The following is an 18,206-nucleotide window of genomic DNA, read 5'->3' on the forward strand; positions in this document are numbered from 1 at the left end:
GAAGGGGAAATTGGCGCCCGCAGGAAAATGATTTTTTAGGAACAAAACAGAAATTTGGAAAAAATTATAGTCATGGAATACACACTGAAAACTGCAGTATGTATGCTCAAGAAAACCAAGAGAAGGGTAATTAAATCATGATAAAATTATGTTTATTAGTGGCAAGTGGCTAATAATGTTTAACAATTGTGTACACAAAAAAAACCCTAGAACTATATTTTGAAAATAAAAATGGAAAGGGGGTATTAGCGCCCTCAGGCAAATTGATTTAAAGGATCAAAAAAGAAATTTCGAAAAAACTATAGTCTAGGAATACACAATAAAAACTGCAGTATGTATTCTCAAGAAAAATTGATGAAATAAAATATGAAGGATCATTAAATCATGATATAATTATGTTTTTTAGTGGCAAATGCTAATAAAGTATAAAAATTGTGTCCACAAAAATAAGGTATATCTATATTTTGAAAATAAAAATGGAAAGGGGGTATTGGCGCCCGCAGGCAAATTAATTTAAAGGATCAAAAAAGAAATTTGGAAAAAATTATAGTCTTAGAATACACAATAAAAACTGCAGCACATATTCTCAAGAAAAGTAAAATATGGATAATTAAATCATGATAAAATTATGTTTATTAGTGGCAAGTGGTTATAAAGTTTGCAAATTGTGACCACAAAAATACAATAGAGATATATTTTGAAAATAAAAATGGAAGGGGAAATTGGCGCCCGCAGGAAAATGATTTTTTAGGAACAAAAAAGAAATTTGGAAAAAATTATAGTCTTTGGATACACAATAAAAACGGCAATATATTATATTCTCAAGAAAACCAAGAGAAGGGTAATTAAATCATGATAAAATGATGTTTATTAGTGGCAAGTGGCTAATAATGTTTAACAATTGTGTCCACAAAACTAAGGTATATCTATATTTTGAAAATAAAAATGGAAAGGGGGTATTGGCTCCCGCAGGCAAATGATTTTTTAGGATCAAAAAAGAAATTTGGAAAAAATTATAGTCTTGGAATACACAATCAAAACTGCAATATGTATTCTCAAGAAAAATTGATGAAATAAAATATGAAGGATAATTAAATTATGATATTATTATGTTTTTTAGTGGCAAATGGCTAATAAAGTATAAAAATTGTGTCCACAAAAATACAATAGAGCTATATTTTGAAAATAAAAATGGAAAGGGGGTATTGGCGCCCTCATGCAACTTTATTTAAAGGATCAAAAAAGAAATTTCGAAAAAACTATAGTCTAGGAATACACAATAAAAACTGCAGTATGTATTCTCAAGAAAAAATGATGAAATAAAATATGAAGGATCATTAAATCATGATATAATTAAGTTTTTTAGTGGCAAATGCTAATAAACTATAAAAATTGTGTCCACAAAAATAAGGTATATCTATATTTTGAAAATAAAAATGGAAAGGGGGTATTGGCGCCCGCAGGCAAATTAATTTAAAGGATCAAAAAAGAAATTTGGAAAAAATTATAGTCTTGGAATACACAATAAAAACTGCTGTATGTATTCTCAAGAAAAATTGATGAAATAAAAGATGAAGGATAATTTATTCATGATATAATGATGTTTTTTAGTGGCAAATGGCTAATAAAGTATAAAAAATGTGTCCACAAAAATAAGGTATAGCTATATTTTGAAAATAAAAATGGAAAGGGGGTATTGGCGCCCGCAGGCAAATTAATTTATAGGATCAAAAAAGAAATATGAAAAAATTATAGTCTTTGAATACACAATAAAATGTAATTAATAAAAGCTGCAGCATATATTCTCAAGAAAAGTAAATGATGGATAATTAAATCATGATAAAATTATGTTTATTAGTGGCAAGTGGCTAATAATGTTTAACAATTGTGTCCACAAATATAAGGTATATCTATATTTTGAAAATAAAAATGGAAAGAGGGTATTGGCACCCGCAGGCAAATTATTTTTAAGGATCAAAAAAAAAATTTGGAAAAAATTATAGTCATGGAATACACACTGAAAACTGCAGTATGTATTCTCAAGAAAACCAAGAGAAGGGTAATTAAATCATGATAAAATTATGTTTATTAGTGGCAAGTGGCTAATAATGTTTAACAATTGTCTACACAAAAAAAAACCTAGAACTATATTTTGAAAATAAAAATGGAAAGGGGGTATTGGCGCCCGCAGGCATATGATTTTTTAGGATCAAAAAAGAAATTTGGAAAAAATTATAGTCTTGGAATACACAATCAAAACTGCAGTATGTATTCTCAAGAAAAATTGATGAAATAAAATATAAAGGATAATTAAATCATGATAAAAATATATTTTTCAGTAGCAAGTGGCTAATAAAGTTTAAAAATTGTGTACACAAAAATTAGCTAAAGCTATATTTTGAAAATAAAAATGGAAATTGGGTATTGGCGCCCTCAGGCAACTTTATTTAAAGGATCAAAAAAGAAATTTCGAAAAATTTATAGTCTTTGAATACACAATAAAAACTGCAGCATATATTCTCAAGAAAAGTAAAAGATGGATAATTAAATCATGATAAAATTATGTTTATTAGTGGCAAGTGGTTATAAAGTTTGCAAATTGTGACCACAAAAATACAATAGAGCTATATTTTGAAAATAAAAATGGTAGGGGAAATTGGCACCCGCAGGCAAATGATTTTTAAGGAACAAAAAAGAAATTTGGAAAAAATATGGCCTTGGAATACAAAATGAAGACTGCGATATGTATTTTCAAGAAATATAAAAGAAAGATAATTAAATTATGATAAAATTCTGTTTTTTAGTGTCAAGTGGTTTATAATGTTTGAAAATTGGGAAAACAAAAATAAACTAGATTTTTATATAGTTTGTTGAACAAATTATGATCAGAGGATGCATTTTTTACTGTGATTGACATTAGTTCTTATGAATTACTGATATAACACTAATACTCGTATGGCTTTAGAACCGTGATTCAAATTATGATAATATTAACCAGGTATATATAATATTTAAGTATTAAGTATTCATTATAAAAGCTAAAAAAAGATATGTTTAATTCATTAATATATAAATATTATATTATATTTTAGTATAAATGTAGTATTAATATTTTCCTCGTTAATTTTTAAATATTTTTCCTTGTTATGTTGACAATTTCGAATACCTTGTTAGTTAGTAAGAAAAGATCTATGCAAAGGTCACGACCAGTGATGATAGTCATCTATCATCACTTGAGCTCAACTTACCATTGTGTATAGGTACCTAACCTAAACTAACCTCCTAATGACTTAATTAACCATCTGCATGTCCGCGGGGAAGGCAGTGCCATAGCCAGGGTTAGGATTTGGGGAGGGAATAAGTGTATACAGTACTATACACCCAATAGGTATCCCTCGGGAAGGCTGACTATGACAATGGGTTTAATAAGTATCAATCTAAATGATCGTATAAAAATAAATGCTATTTGGGTAACGCGTGACAAACGGATGGTTAACTAGGACACTTTGAATAAAAAGATCCTTAGTTGATTTCCGATATAAGTGTTTACTTATCAAGTTGTTCTATTGATTGTTAACCTCTTAGAAATAGCTCTTATTATTAAGATGTTGTGCCTCTTGAAATATTTTTCTCCCTACTAGATTTTTAGGACTTCGGTGCAACTGCTTTTAGATAATATATTATGGATAGAGCCATGCCCAGTTTTTGTTAACACATCCATGGTACATTCTATGAAGTCCTAATCAAAAATACTCGCAACTCGCAAGTATGATTGGATGTAAATTGTACAAGTAATAACTAATAATTATTAAAGATTTATGAGTTTGTATTGTCTCCGACTTACAAAAGTCCTGTTGAAGAGAATGAGAGTGCGACATCCTTATTAAAGCAAAACAACTTTTGTAATATTATTACATAAATGGTGTAATATCTAAATTATTTCCCCTTCCGACACACTAAAATTAAAGTTATCATGCTTTTGTGGGCCCAAAAACGTTGGGTAGTACCATAATGGTAATTTTATTTTTATTTTTATATGGTACCTAATAAAAACGACCATAGACACCAGAAATTGAATTATTACGATTTTGAATATTTTTTAAATGAAACTATCTTTAAAAATGTTTACACAATCTTTTCTATAGTAAAATATTATTATTTTATATTTCAACATAACATTTTGCTGTGTGATTGGTAATCTTTACATCACAGTGTCAACTGTCAGTACATTTTTTGTGACAAAGATCAAGTGTCTAGTAGAAAATTTAATCATCTAAAATATCTTAAATTACATACTTATTGTTAATTATTATTATTAAATAATTATAGTATAAAGTATAATATCTCATATAGACTTAAACAATGTACAATTGGTTTCTTATTATTTTTATTATTACATAATATACGATTTTATTTTAAACAAATCCTTCGGCAATTATATATCCATATTGCGTGTGTTTGTTTAGAAACACGTGAGTATGTGGGGTAAGGATTCGTCACTAAGAACCCAGGTGGTCACCCATCCAGGAGCTAGTGACGCCAGGCGATGTTTGACCACGGCAAACCACCGCGCCACACCATACCCCAAAATACAGTATACGACTAGTGTGCAGTGCATATACCAGGCCAGAGGCAATTTTTTTGTTTTCAAGATATCAACTGCATAACCTGATTTTACTGTTTGATTTTAAACACATGTAAATAAGACGAGGATTTGTCACTAAGAACCCAGGTGGTTGCCCATCCGGGAGCTAGCGACGACAGTCGATGTGTTGACCTTTAGGTCCAAAATTTACTTTTCTAACATGTAGAAACCATATCTATTATATGAGATAATTAGTACATGTAAGTCTATTTTTCATCAAGTTTAAGAATGTTTTTTTATTTTTATAGCTAATAATAACAACAACACGTATGTCACTTAAAATATTGAATACCTAGATAATACATACATACGTGAACAAGAAAATTTTTTTTTAATTTCTAAAATCTTAAATTTAAAAATTCCATTAGACTAGTCGAAAAAGTATACGATTAACACTAGTATAGATTCCAACACTCAACTAAAATAATACTTTAAAATTGATTGTATTTCTCAGAAATATTACCTATCAGCAGATCTAATTTCTTCTTTCCAGCATTAGAGATTTGGATTAATTTAAAAAAACTAGTAATATTAATTGCTTTCAATTTCATAATGAAATTCTTTTAACTCTTAATAACCTTCAAAAGTTGTTTTTCTTTTATTTGGACAAATTACTATTTCAAATTTTTATTTTAAAACGTTTTATGTTTTCTAGAGCAAAGACTTTTTATGCATTTTATATATTTTTTCTTTTTTGTAAGCTTTATTGTATGCTTATTTCTAGGTTAGTACACAGCATATTTAAAAACTTATGTGATAAAATTCTAAATGTTTTTAGTGCATTTTTGATAGTTTATCGAAAATCAAGCACTTAGGTAAATATTTTTATGGATCAAAATATAATTATATTAAATATGAAAGAAAAATGAAATTTTTACTAGCACTTTAATTTTTTTTTTTAATATATACAATATATCATGTGTCTCAAATAACAGGGTACCTACACTTTATTGCTCATTAACCTGTAAATATCTTTCAATTCTGTTTGGTGGACATCAAACTAGACAAATCAATCATAAATTCCTATACCACTTAAAATTATTTTAAGTCATGTATTTCTTCATTCTTTTTAAATGGAAATCCCTATTTTAAATATCATTTTTGGATATCATGAATTCATGAAATTCTCATACAAGGAAGGGCTCATCTGATCATACCAATCTAGCATGTTGGACTACAAAAAAAAAAAATTTAATTTTCAATAATTTAAAAAATAAATAATTCCATTGTACACTATAAAAAAACCCAAATTTACTGGAGACCAAACCAAAAAACTAAGATGTAAAAATAAAATATAAATAATCACACAGAGTTGTTTAGATTCAAGTAAAAAAAAAAATATATTATAACTATATTATAGTCCAAATGATGACTAATAATAAATAAAATATAATCCAAAGAAAATTAAAATATTTTTTATAAATGAATTAAACACAGAGATGTTTAGATTTAAATAAAATAAAAATATATTATAACTTTATTATAGTCCAAATGATGACTAATAATAAATAAAGATCAAATAAATATATTAATATAATATCAAATAAAATTAAAATTATAGTCAAAGCGTTGAATAATAATAAATAAAATATAATCCAAAGAAGATTAACAAATTTGTTTTAAAAGATTTATACACAGAAATGTTTAGATTCAAATAAAATTAGAGTTATAGTCCAAACGACGACTAATAATAAATAATATATAATCCAAAGAAGATTAATACAATTTTAATAAAAGAATTAAACACAGAGATGTTTAGATTCAAATAAAATAAAAATATATTATATAGTCCAAATGATGACTAATAATAAATAAAATATGATCCAAAGAAGATTAATACATTTTTTATAAAAAAAAATGAACACAGAGAAGTTTAGATTCAAATAAAATAAAAATATATTATAACTATATTATAGTCCAAATGATGACTAATAATAAATAAAATATAATCCAAAGAATATTAACACATTTTTTATAAAAGAATTAAACACAGAGACGTTTAGATTCAAATAAAATAAAAATATATAGTCCAAACATTGACTAATAATAAATAATTAATTATTAACTATTATAATACAAATAATTCTGATTTAAATACAAAAGAAAATAAATAATGATAAAAAAATAAATGTCCAGAAATAACAACAATGATCAAATAACAGAAACAAACAACAAAGTTTACTTAACATAAGTGTTCATAATCATGGGCAAAATAATTTTTTCAATAATATCAAACTAATGTTTCTTTTTCAAAAATAATATCGAACTATAAGATATTGATATATGACCTTTGATATAACACATAAAAATGGTAAAGAAAACAGAGTATCAGACGGGCTATAATACAATAACATAAATACAAACGATTAAAACGATAAAAACATTGGAATCGACAAATCACTTAATTAAGTACGAATGTACGACATAAATCCATCAAATTCCAAAGATCAATTTTGAATTTACAACAAAAGCGATTAAGAAAATATAAATAAAAATATATTAAGGAAATCACGACAATTTGTCATAATAAATAACATATTATTTTATCAACAATGCACAACATATTATACCATTTTTTTTCCTAATGCATGATTTTGAACCTTATTTTCCAATAGATATTATACTAATACCAAAAAAAAGCATGCCTTACAACATATAAAAATTATTAAAGGAACTAAACGAAATAAGGAATGAAATTCCACAAATAGTAAAATAAGGGCACAAATTAAACAAACAAATTTTCAAAAAAAAATAAATACTCATGGGAAACAAAAAGTAGAAGTTACGCCAATCACAAAAACAACAAAACCAAGTTGTATGGATACCACTAAAATATATGAGTTAAAAGAATTTTAAGTCATATAGGAATTTAAGATTGATTACAGGGTATAATTAAAGGGTAATGAGTGATAAAGTGTACCTACCCTGTTTTGTGGGACACACGGTATATATATATATAAACATATGATAAATGCATAAAATATTTAATTTTTATAGTGTAATAGAAGAATGTAATTTTTTTAAGGTATATTTAACTGCGTATATTTAATGCATTTTTAGTAAGTACATAAAAGTCCTAGCTCTACAGTTATTAATTATAACTTTTACTTCCAATCATGCGCCTACTTTCAAGTTTATTTTTTTAATCACTATCATAGTAAAATATTGTAAAGTAATATTAAACAAAAGTATACAAATATTTTATTTTGAAATTGAAGTCCTAAGATGAATATTTTGAAAATGAGAATTTATAATATTTAAATGTTTTTACTTATCAAGCAATAACTTTAATATTTTTTTTTTCTTGAGAATTACAATACTTTTCATAATAAGACTATTAACTATAATATGTTTAATGAAATTGTAAATTTGTATATAAAAATAAAATTTGTCATTTTAAAGATTGATGTGATATTTTAACAAATATTTTGTTAGGTAACCTAACCTAACCTTACCTAACGTAAACAATCAACAATCAAGAGCTTTTTTAACTTGATAACACTTAAGAGGATGTCAGTGCATTTCTTTTTTTCTCTCTGACCCACGCACAACATAGCAAATATTACGTTCACTATGATCATAATAATTTCTAAAATTAGAGTGAAATGGCCTCTTTTAAAATTTTAAGATACTTATGATTAATACCTAGAGCATCTTATAGGCTATATTTGAAGCGAGTTATGAATACTTTAAAATACTCATAACTCAGTTAATAATTAAAGTATAATAAGCCTATGATATGCCCTAGATAAAAATCTAACCGTTAATTTTTCTCTAATTTTAGAAATTATTAAGATTATTGTGAACAAAAAATTTGATATATTGCGCATGAGTTGGAGAAAAAAAATTCCACTGACATCCTCTTAATCGGCCTAACCAACCTTTTCTTTTTATTCTATCCCATAAGTCGAAGGTTGTAAACCTTACCTAACCTGGTAGTATCACTCAAAGGGTCGAGTGACCTTTGCAATTTAAGATCCTTTCCTACATATTCAGAATTGTTAACATAACTATTCTACCTAACTATCCCCCTTCCCCCAACCAAACCTAATCATCTCTCTCTGCCACTACCCCTCTTTCTTCCTATCACTATCACGCCCTCCCCTTCACCTATCTCACTGTCTCTCACAACCTCTCACAATTCTCTCTCGCTTTTTGTTCTGTTCCCCCACCTAACCTTATCATCTCCCTTTGACACTACCTCTCTCACACCCTATCACTTTTACACCATCTCCCTCACCTATTTCTCTCACACTCACTCGTCTTACATTCCCCCTCTACCCGTTTTTCTCACACTTGCACCCTCTCGTTCACTTTATCTCCTTATCCTTCATCCTATCTACCTCTCTCACTCCCTCTCACACTATCCTTCTCTCGCCCTCTCTTTACAAGTCACTATAGTACCTACCTTACCTAACCTAACCTAATCTAACCTTACCTCACACTATCTATCTCTCTTACTATCCCTCCTTTTCTTTCTCACCCTTTTTCTTCTGCTTCTCTACCATCTCTCTACACTACTTCTCACTATCTCTCTCTCTCTATCTCTCTCTCTCTTTCTCTCTCATCTCTTAATCCTCTCCTGCCCCCACTCTCACACTCCCAGTCCCTATAGTACCTACAGGTCATCGTACCTGATAATTGGTGAAAATATTTAAATATCATTGAGGAAATTATTTAAAAAAAAATTTTTAAATATTATACCTGACCAATTTCCTAATTTTTATCACGATTTTATTGATAACTTGAATAGTGTTATACGAGTGGTTACAAGTTACAAAACAAATAATTTAAAAATTGCAAGTAATCTATCCCCTGATCAATTAATAAATTAATAAAATAAAAATAAACCTACTGAAAAATAGAAAATTACTTACCCAATATCTGAATCTACTATACAATTTCATCTTCGAAACATTGTTAATACATTTCGCACAGGCTTCACAACGAATATGATATTTAGTTGGCAAATCTTCACTGACGAATACCATCTCTGAAATTTCAATAAAATATTCAACAATATTTTCTGACCTATTCATTTTAGATTCTGAACGAAGTGATGTATTGATTTTACAATTATGTGTTTGTACAGCATAACTAGTCGAAATAATGCTTCAATTTCAAACTTTGGGGGTGGTTTCCGATGTAAAAGTGACTATCCTTGGTGCATTATAGAGGTCAAAAGTAAACATTTTCCAACAGTTTTCAAAAAAATCGAGAAAAACAAAAAAAAAGTGACAGAAAAACGTGAACTTTTACGTAAAACCAGTTTTCGACCAAATCGATTTTTTATATGGTTGTAATTCAAAAACTAATCACTGTAAATACTTGAAATTTTCACCAAATGTTTAAGTTAGTGATATCTATATACAGTTTAATTTTGACTTTTTTTGAATTATTTATAGACAACTGAAATTTTCAATTTATCCTTATAGTGATTAAAAAATTATAAGTATACATAGGCACAATTTTTTTTTATAAGCTTTTATAGTTCAAATTTTTACGAAATCTGTCGAAAACAAGAAAATTACAAGTTAAAGTTGAAAAATCATAAAATCTTTTGTGTTTATAACTAATAGGATTAAAAATACAACACTAAGTTTTCCATAAGTTTTCCTTCGAAGTAGCTATAGAGAAAACTCGAAGCATCATTATAGGAACAATTTTAAGTGTGTTTGAATTTTAAATTTTTACGAAAAAGCGTAACGATAACGATTTATCCTCAAACGATTTTAAATATTTGTTATCATTCAAAAAGTATAAGTCGTAGATACTTGAAATTTTACCAGTTATTTAGATTGGCATTTTCTTAACATGATTTAATTTTCAAAATATTTTGACTTTTTGAGATATTTATAGACAACTTCAATTTTCAATTTTACTGAAAATTTTTTTTTGAAGTGTCGATAAAATTTTTTTGGCCCTATCAAAATACTTGAAGTTTTAATACAACGTTTCTCATAGGTTATTCTTATAGTGATTAAAAAATTATAAGAATACCTATTAGGCACAATTTTTTTTTATTAACATTTGAAGTTCAAATATTGACAAAAATTCGTCAAAACCATGAATATTTTTTTTTATGTCTGTCATCACGTTTTGGGGCAGTAAAAGTGATTCGATTTTTGACTTCAGTACCTTATTCGATCAGAAAGTGAATCGAGTTGGCACTTTGGTGGTCAACAGTATTCTTAATATTTTTCTAAATAATCGGCATAAACAAAATAAAAATTAAGGGAAAACTAGGAAATTTTAAGCATAATCAGTTTTCGTCAAAATCGATTTTGATTTTTGATGTAACTTTAAAACAAATGACCATTGGGCATTGATACATGCAATTTTCAACGAATGTTTATAAATGTATATTCTATCCACCATGAAATTTTCAAAATTTTTTGACTTAAGTTGAACTATTCATAGGTATATGCAATTTTCGATCATTATTAGTTTTTTTAAAATTAATATCGATAAAAATATATTTATTGGGTAGAAAATCTTGGAAATTTAATACAAGGCTCTTAACATATTGTTACAATAGCAGTTGAAAAACAAAAATAAATTCATTGTCACAATTTTTTTTATAAGCATTCAAATTTTGAATTTTGACAAAATACGTAAAAATCACGAAAATTCGCAAGTTGTTTTAAGCTAGAAATTCATAAAAATTTTCTTTTTAAATCTAAGATTTGAAAATTTAACACAAGATTCCTTACAAATTTGTCAATCTTTAAAAAAAATAAAAATGTCTTCCAGAAATTCAAATTGAATTTTTATTAGCATTTGAATTTCAAATATTAACAAAAATTCGTCAAAACCATGAATATTTGCAAATTATTTTATAGTTCAAAATTCATAATATTGTTTGTATTTATTTCTAAGGTTATAAAATTTAACACTAAGCTTTCCATAAGTTTTGTTTCAAATAGCTATAGAGAAAATCTGATGCGTCATTATAGGAAAAATGTTTTGAGCGTTAGAGTTTTAAATTTTTATTAAATCGCGTAATGATAACGTTTTATCCTCAAACCAGGTATATGTATATCTATGATAATATAAGGTATTATAAATTATGATAACTACATGCAATGTTTTGGGAAAAATTGATTAACCCTGCCTTATGCAAAATGTGCCTTAATTGAAAAATAAAATCTTTGTTTCAAAATACAATATATGACAATATTTAAATACAGTGAAACTTCCATATAACGAAGTCGAATAAGCAGCAAAAAAAATTCGTTATATTGAGGAATTCGTTGAATAGAATTACGTATTTTTTTCAACTTTTTTTTTATTATTTTTTTATTATGTATATTGTATGTATGTAAAAACAACATCAAACATCATATTACAGTTTAATTTAATTTTTAACCTTAAATATAATTTAAAAGAAATAATCAGTAAGTTTTGTTTGCTTATTATTTTTGAAAATTGTCTTTCTTTCGTAAAAAGTTTCTATATCGTCAAGATTTAAAAAAATTTCATCGGGAACATTTGCTTCTTGTCTAAAACCATTTCTTACCTACCTTCGGTGTCTTATCTTTGTCGGGTACATTGTTCATGTACAATTTTAGAACTATGACATAAACTATCAATTTGATAGTGACAACATTTACAAAAACTGGTTTTTATCGAATAATTATTTGGTTATATAGAAACATCAAATTCATTATTTGGAGATAAATTTACGTGTAATTAACAATGAAGGTCATAGTTCTTAAAAATATTTCGTTAAACAGAAAATTTCGTTAAATGGAAGTTCGTTATATGGAAGTTTCACTGTATAATATATATCCTAGACTGACAAATCATCTCCGTTCAGAATCGTTTTTCGTATACAATGATACCTATCATTGTATTCAAATTTAACCTACCCTTGTCAGAGGTCCACCCCACCCCCTAATGTACAACAGAGCGACATCCACTTACCCGCTTTTTTTGTATCATTACAGATAATATATAGCTGAACAATCCGTTTAATGTTATTATGTGTTTTGATTATTTTATTCAAGAACTTATTAATTTTATATGGCTATAAAAACATTATACCTACTGTATGGCTACTAAAACTATCTAGTACCGATTTATTTTTATTTTAATAATTTTTTATACAAACTTTAATTATTATTGCGTATTATAGTTTGTTTATTTATTTTATTTCAAGAATTCATGAATATTATTATTATTATTCTACTCGTATATTAATTTTTGAAAGATTGAGTTTTAGAAAATGAATAAAAATTCGATTGCAATAAATTAGAGTTTGGTTATTTACCTACCTAACCTTACGCAACTTCATAATAAATAATAACTGTACAATTTTGAAGAAAATAATAACTCCTGTAAATATCTATAATATACATAATTTATCAAAATAAAATATATTTTATTCTAAATTCTTAACTTCTAACGTTGGATTTGGAACAAATTACCATTTAAGCACGAATTAAAATTGCTCCTTATGAGTTTTGGAGACTGGAGTTATCAGTTAAAACGGATATTACAATTAACTAACTAAACAATAATTGAAAAATGTCGATTACACACACACCTAGGTTATTATTATAAAATTATAATTATTATACGTCTGGCAACCCGAAAAATGACACAGCGCGTTTATATTAATCGATCTTGCGTATTTCTTAATTTCGCGATTAGAAATAAAATATGCGTTTACGATACTTGGAACTTGGGAATATATTTTTCGTGACGTTAAATATTTATTTAAAGCCTAACATAAGATTCAAGCCTGATTGAAATATGAAAATAAACTTACCTCAAACATCGACTCTTTTTCGGGGTTTTGGTGAAATCCGAGACGTGTATGGGTACACTCCGATACCGACGTAAGAACGCATCAGATACTTAATTGAAGTCTGAAAATTTTATTAATTATGAAATTAAAATTATACGGAATACAGAATATTTTTAGTTCATGTTTGATCTAGTGCTAATTGAAATTATAATTTTAGAATCTTTAATCAACTGCCACTTCTAATTCTGAAAAGACAATTGCCACAGATTATATTATGTTACGCTAATAGGATAAATCCAAAGATATGTAATATTTCAATAAAACTTCTATTACCAAGGAGGTTTACGTTTATGAATAATGTTCATTTAAATAATTAAATGTGATATAACAATAACCAAAAAATATTTGTAATTTAAAATTTAAAGTATAATATAATATATTATTTTTCTTAGCCTATTTTTGTTTGATTATTGATTACGATCATGCTTATTTTATGCATTACAGGTATTATATATCTAAAATAATCCGATTAATGTTTGATTTTTATTTTCCCTTCCTAGTTATAATGTGTTTATTTATGTTTTAAATATTTTATTCAAGATCTTATTATTTCTTCACTAGTTCACTAACCACAACAATAGTTATCTACTAAAACTCGGATACCTACCGGTTTGTTTTTATTTTAATAACGTAAAGATTAATTATAATTACTTGTATTAATATTTATTTATTTTACTTCGATAATTTAAAAATATTATTCCAATTTATTATTTATGAATTTTTGATATATTGTGTTTTTTTTAGAAAATAAATAATAAATGCAATTTTAATAAATTATTGAATTAGGTATCTACGTAAAATATAAAATAACCTATTTATGAAAAAAACCTAGACATAATTAATTTTTTAAGAAAAACAAAATTGTTCAATCTTATATAAAAAAAAAAAATGTTTTATCCTAATTAAATAACTTACCATTGTATCAGTACCTACATATTATATTATATCATTATTATAAATAAGTGTAACTAATGGCCTTTGTTGTCGATGTGAATATGCTCAATAAAAAAAAAATATATACCTATATAAAATAATTATAAAATTGTTTACCTATAAATCTGTAAAAATTTAACTTAATTTTAAATGGTTTAACTTTTAAGCAATATGAATTATAAATATAATGTATAAATAGGTAATAATATATTAATCTATGTCAGTTGTTGGCTTATTGTATATATTTTTTATAATATTATATACCCTAATAAATACCGAATGTAATTCATTCTATTAATCATTTTCTGATAATTTCTAATGTACAAAACCTTATCAACCATTAATTTTAATTTAATTGTGTTATTGTTCAATGAAAATATTAACAGCTATTAAAAATGTAGAATTTAATATTACAAATAAAGTAATATTGTATGGTTAAATACTACACCTTCAGTGATAAGTACATGAATATGAGAACAGTAAGTAGGTACTTAGCAGCTACACAGTTGCAATTTTTTACAAGCTATATTATTATAAAATTTTTTCAGACGATTTACCATTGAAATAACACATTTAAACAAATCAAATGAAAGTTCACAAAATTTCATTGAGCTAGTAGGTGCCAATGGAAACTTAGTGTGGTAAAATAACTGACTCTAATAGTAAATAATAATTTTATCTTGATCTCGTGTTTATATGAACTTTATGTTATAACACAGTTTGTATTCTGTTTACAGATTTAGATAATGAAGATTTTGATGATAGTATTGCAGACAAGGACTGGAAGGAAAATAAAAGCTCAGGAACAACATAAGAAAGGTCTAAAATCAGAATTTGATGACATTTTAACTAGAACAAGGTGTCAATGGTGTCATAGTAAAGATTTTTGTAACAACATTAATAAAAATACCATCGGTCAAATGGTTTTATAGAGAGATATTAAATTAATTAAAATTAAAAAAGAATTCCCTGATAAATTGTTTCTACAACAATTTAAACAACTAATGGGCAAGCAAATTATCAAGAAATTATAGTTTTAAAGAAAAGTAGAAACTCAAAAATAAAATTATCAAACATACATTACATATGAAATTTGCATTTATTGAAAAGCCTGGAATCTTACAAATAAAAAAGATTTAATTTTATCGCGCAAAGCAAAACTTATTCCAGATACCTACTTATTATCATTTTTATAAAAACTTAAAAATATCTGAAATTCATAATACTTATAACAAATACTAATAAAATAATAATAATAATAAAAAACTATGAAGATGGTGATTAATTTATATAATAAATTAGACTTATTATTTATTTATTTTTAAAGCCATAGGTAGCAAAATATTATTAAACATAAGGTCATGATAATTATAATGAGTAACTTTATTTTTTACAATGTATTTCAAACAAGTATTACCTATATTATTAAAATAATAATAAATTATTCAAATTCGTACATAAAGTTATAGTCTTGTACTCTTGTTGTTCAAAAGCAGTTGATAATTGTATAGTCATTATCAGTTTAGAATATTTTTTTTTAACTAGTCATATTATTTGTTACTTTGATACATAAAAAAAAGCTTATTTACTTAAAGACAAGTAGTATTTTATTTTTTATTTTGTGTTTTATAGTAAATTATTTTTAAAGATATTGATTACATACCTATAACTATTAAATGATTAATTTTCATCCTTATATATATTACCTGTACAATTATAAATTATAACACAACAATTTTAATCAAATTTCAAAAAAATAACAGTTAATAATATTTTATTATTCATTAATAATTTAAAGTTCAATACTGCCATAATTGGATATATGACACAAAAATAAACATAGCTTAAATTCAATACTGCCATATTTTGGTATGTCTGAAAATCAATTTCTGTATGCAATACAGCCACATATCAAAATATGACAGTCTTGCATTTACTTAAAAAATTGTAAAAGACCATAATAAGTCTGACTTTTTGAGTTCAAGGGAATATTTTATTATATTTGAAAAAGTCAGAATATAAAGTATGTTTAAAGTACCTATTGCAGTTTTTAGTTTCAAATACATAGGTGAAGAACTCTTTGTAAACATCACCATTGTAAAAGTGTACGAACGTGTAGGTACCTCAATTCCTTTATAATATTAAGCCGCAAAAGAATTGGTATTAAAACAAACTTACCTTAAATATCAATTATTTTGGGCTTAGTTAGAGTCCGCGACGTGTATGCACTCCGACGCTGAAATGGAAACGCATCAGATACTGCTGAATTGAAATCTAAAAATAATGTGATTTATGAAAAAAAAAGATTAAACGGAAAGCAGGACGTTTTTCGTTCATGTCTACTTTGCTATCTAATTGAAATGTTAGAATCTTTAATAGACTGCGTCCTCCGCAACGACTTTGACAATCGCCATGGATTATATTGTACTAAATCAATAAGAGAAATCCATATCTAGGTATCTACCTAGGTATATATTATAATACTACTTTTATATCAACGATGCCCTTGTATAAAATCTGTTCATTACAGGGCATCGGGCAATAATGAAATGAGATAACTATACCGAAATAACGCCTAACTTTAAATTAAAATTATGTATAACAAAATAATGTACCTTGGTATTATTTTAATTATTTTTTTAAAATCTTTAATCGACTGCGTCTCTGCAACGACTTTGGCAATCGCCATAGATTATATTATACTAAATCAATTAGATAAATCCACAGATATATTATTATACAACTTTTACATCAACGATGTCCGTTTAAACTATTTTGTTCATTGAAATAATGAAATGTGATAACTATACCGAAATAATGTATAACAATATACTTATAAAGTACCTTGATATTATTTTAATTATATATTTTTAAATTTATTTATTTGACTATCGATTAAGATGGTGTTTGAATTTTAGAAGCACATTATATATATATATATATATATATATATATATATATAGCACAAAATTATATTTTTTATAAACTATTGAATAAAAATGTTGACTAAAATGAACGTGATTACCGATTTTTAAAGTTATATAGCGTATGCATTAAATATTTAAACCCCTGTACTACTATGTCAGGCGCCAGCTAGTTTTTAATATTCCAGGGCAAACATTTTCTCCGAATACGAAATTAACAATTAATATTTATTATAATAAATCAATTATGAAAAAAACTACCTATATTTCAAGCGTGTGTATTACAATCACAATCAAACATATTTTTAGAATGAAAAATATATGAAAAACTAAGAGAAGAACTAAACATTAGCCATGACATCGGAACAAATCTTGGTCCAAATCCAGACAACGAACTATTTTCTATAATTTAACAATAAAACAATAAATGGTTGTCGCATATTATGTCAAACTGAACCGTACAAACACTACAAACTATAGTCCACAAGTTCATAAATAGTAAAATTTACATTAATTCTACAATATTTCACGAATATACGATTTATTTATAGTTTATAACTATTTTAAGCTTTTTTTTTTTTTTGGTTTGTGGAAGTAATATAAAAACTTTCTGTTTAGAATAAAATGTACGCGTGAAACATAAATAATAATTGTTGGATTTTACTCGGCATAAAGGTAGGTATATCACCATATACCTTTTTAGTAAATAGTATTTTAAACGGTAATAAATAGTATTTACTAAATAGTATTTACAAAAATTATTATTAATATTCTATGACTGGGATACGGCGTACAAATAATGAGTAAAAAATAACTCGACAATCGCCGAGCGCCCAAGCTGCTTTGTGTATTTTATGTACCTATGTATTGCACGCTTCGGTATTTAAAACGC

The 18,206-nt window shown here is 26.0% G+C and overlaps 1 protein-coding gene across 4 annotated transcripts in view; it reads right to left on the reverse strand.

Moving 5' to 3' along the window:
* LOC107171498 (uncharacterized) overlaps positions 1 to 13,471 on the reverse strand; it is a 38,227-nt gene extending 24,756 nt beyond the window's left edge. For 3 of the 4 annotated variants that reach the window (XR_016191676.1, XR_016191675.1, XR_016191674.1), the window contains exons 1-2: positions 13,419 to 13,471; positions 9,523 to 9,638 (exon numbers count right to left, since the gene is read on the reverse strand). The gene's annotated coding sequence lies outside the window, so the exon portion shown is untranslated. The remainder of the gene's footprint in view (positions 1 to 9,522; positions 9,639 to 13,418) is intronic. The other variant, XM_089227483.1, reaches the window with a different exon arrangement.
* Between the last annotated feature and the right edge of the window lie 4,735 nt (positions 13,472 to 18,206).

This window comes from Diuraphis noxia, unplaced genomic scaffold (assembly GCF_037042655.1).
Source record: "Diuraphis noxia isolate RWA-SAM2 unplaced genomic scaffold, SU_Dnox_SAM2 contig0004, whole genome shotgun sequence".
Classification (NCBI taxonomy): Eukaryota; Metazoa; Arthropoda; class Insecta; order Hemiptera; family Aphididae; genus Diuraphis; species Diuraphis noxia.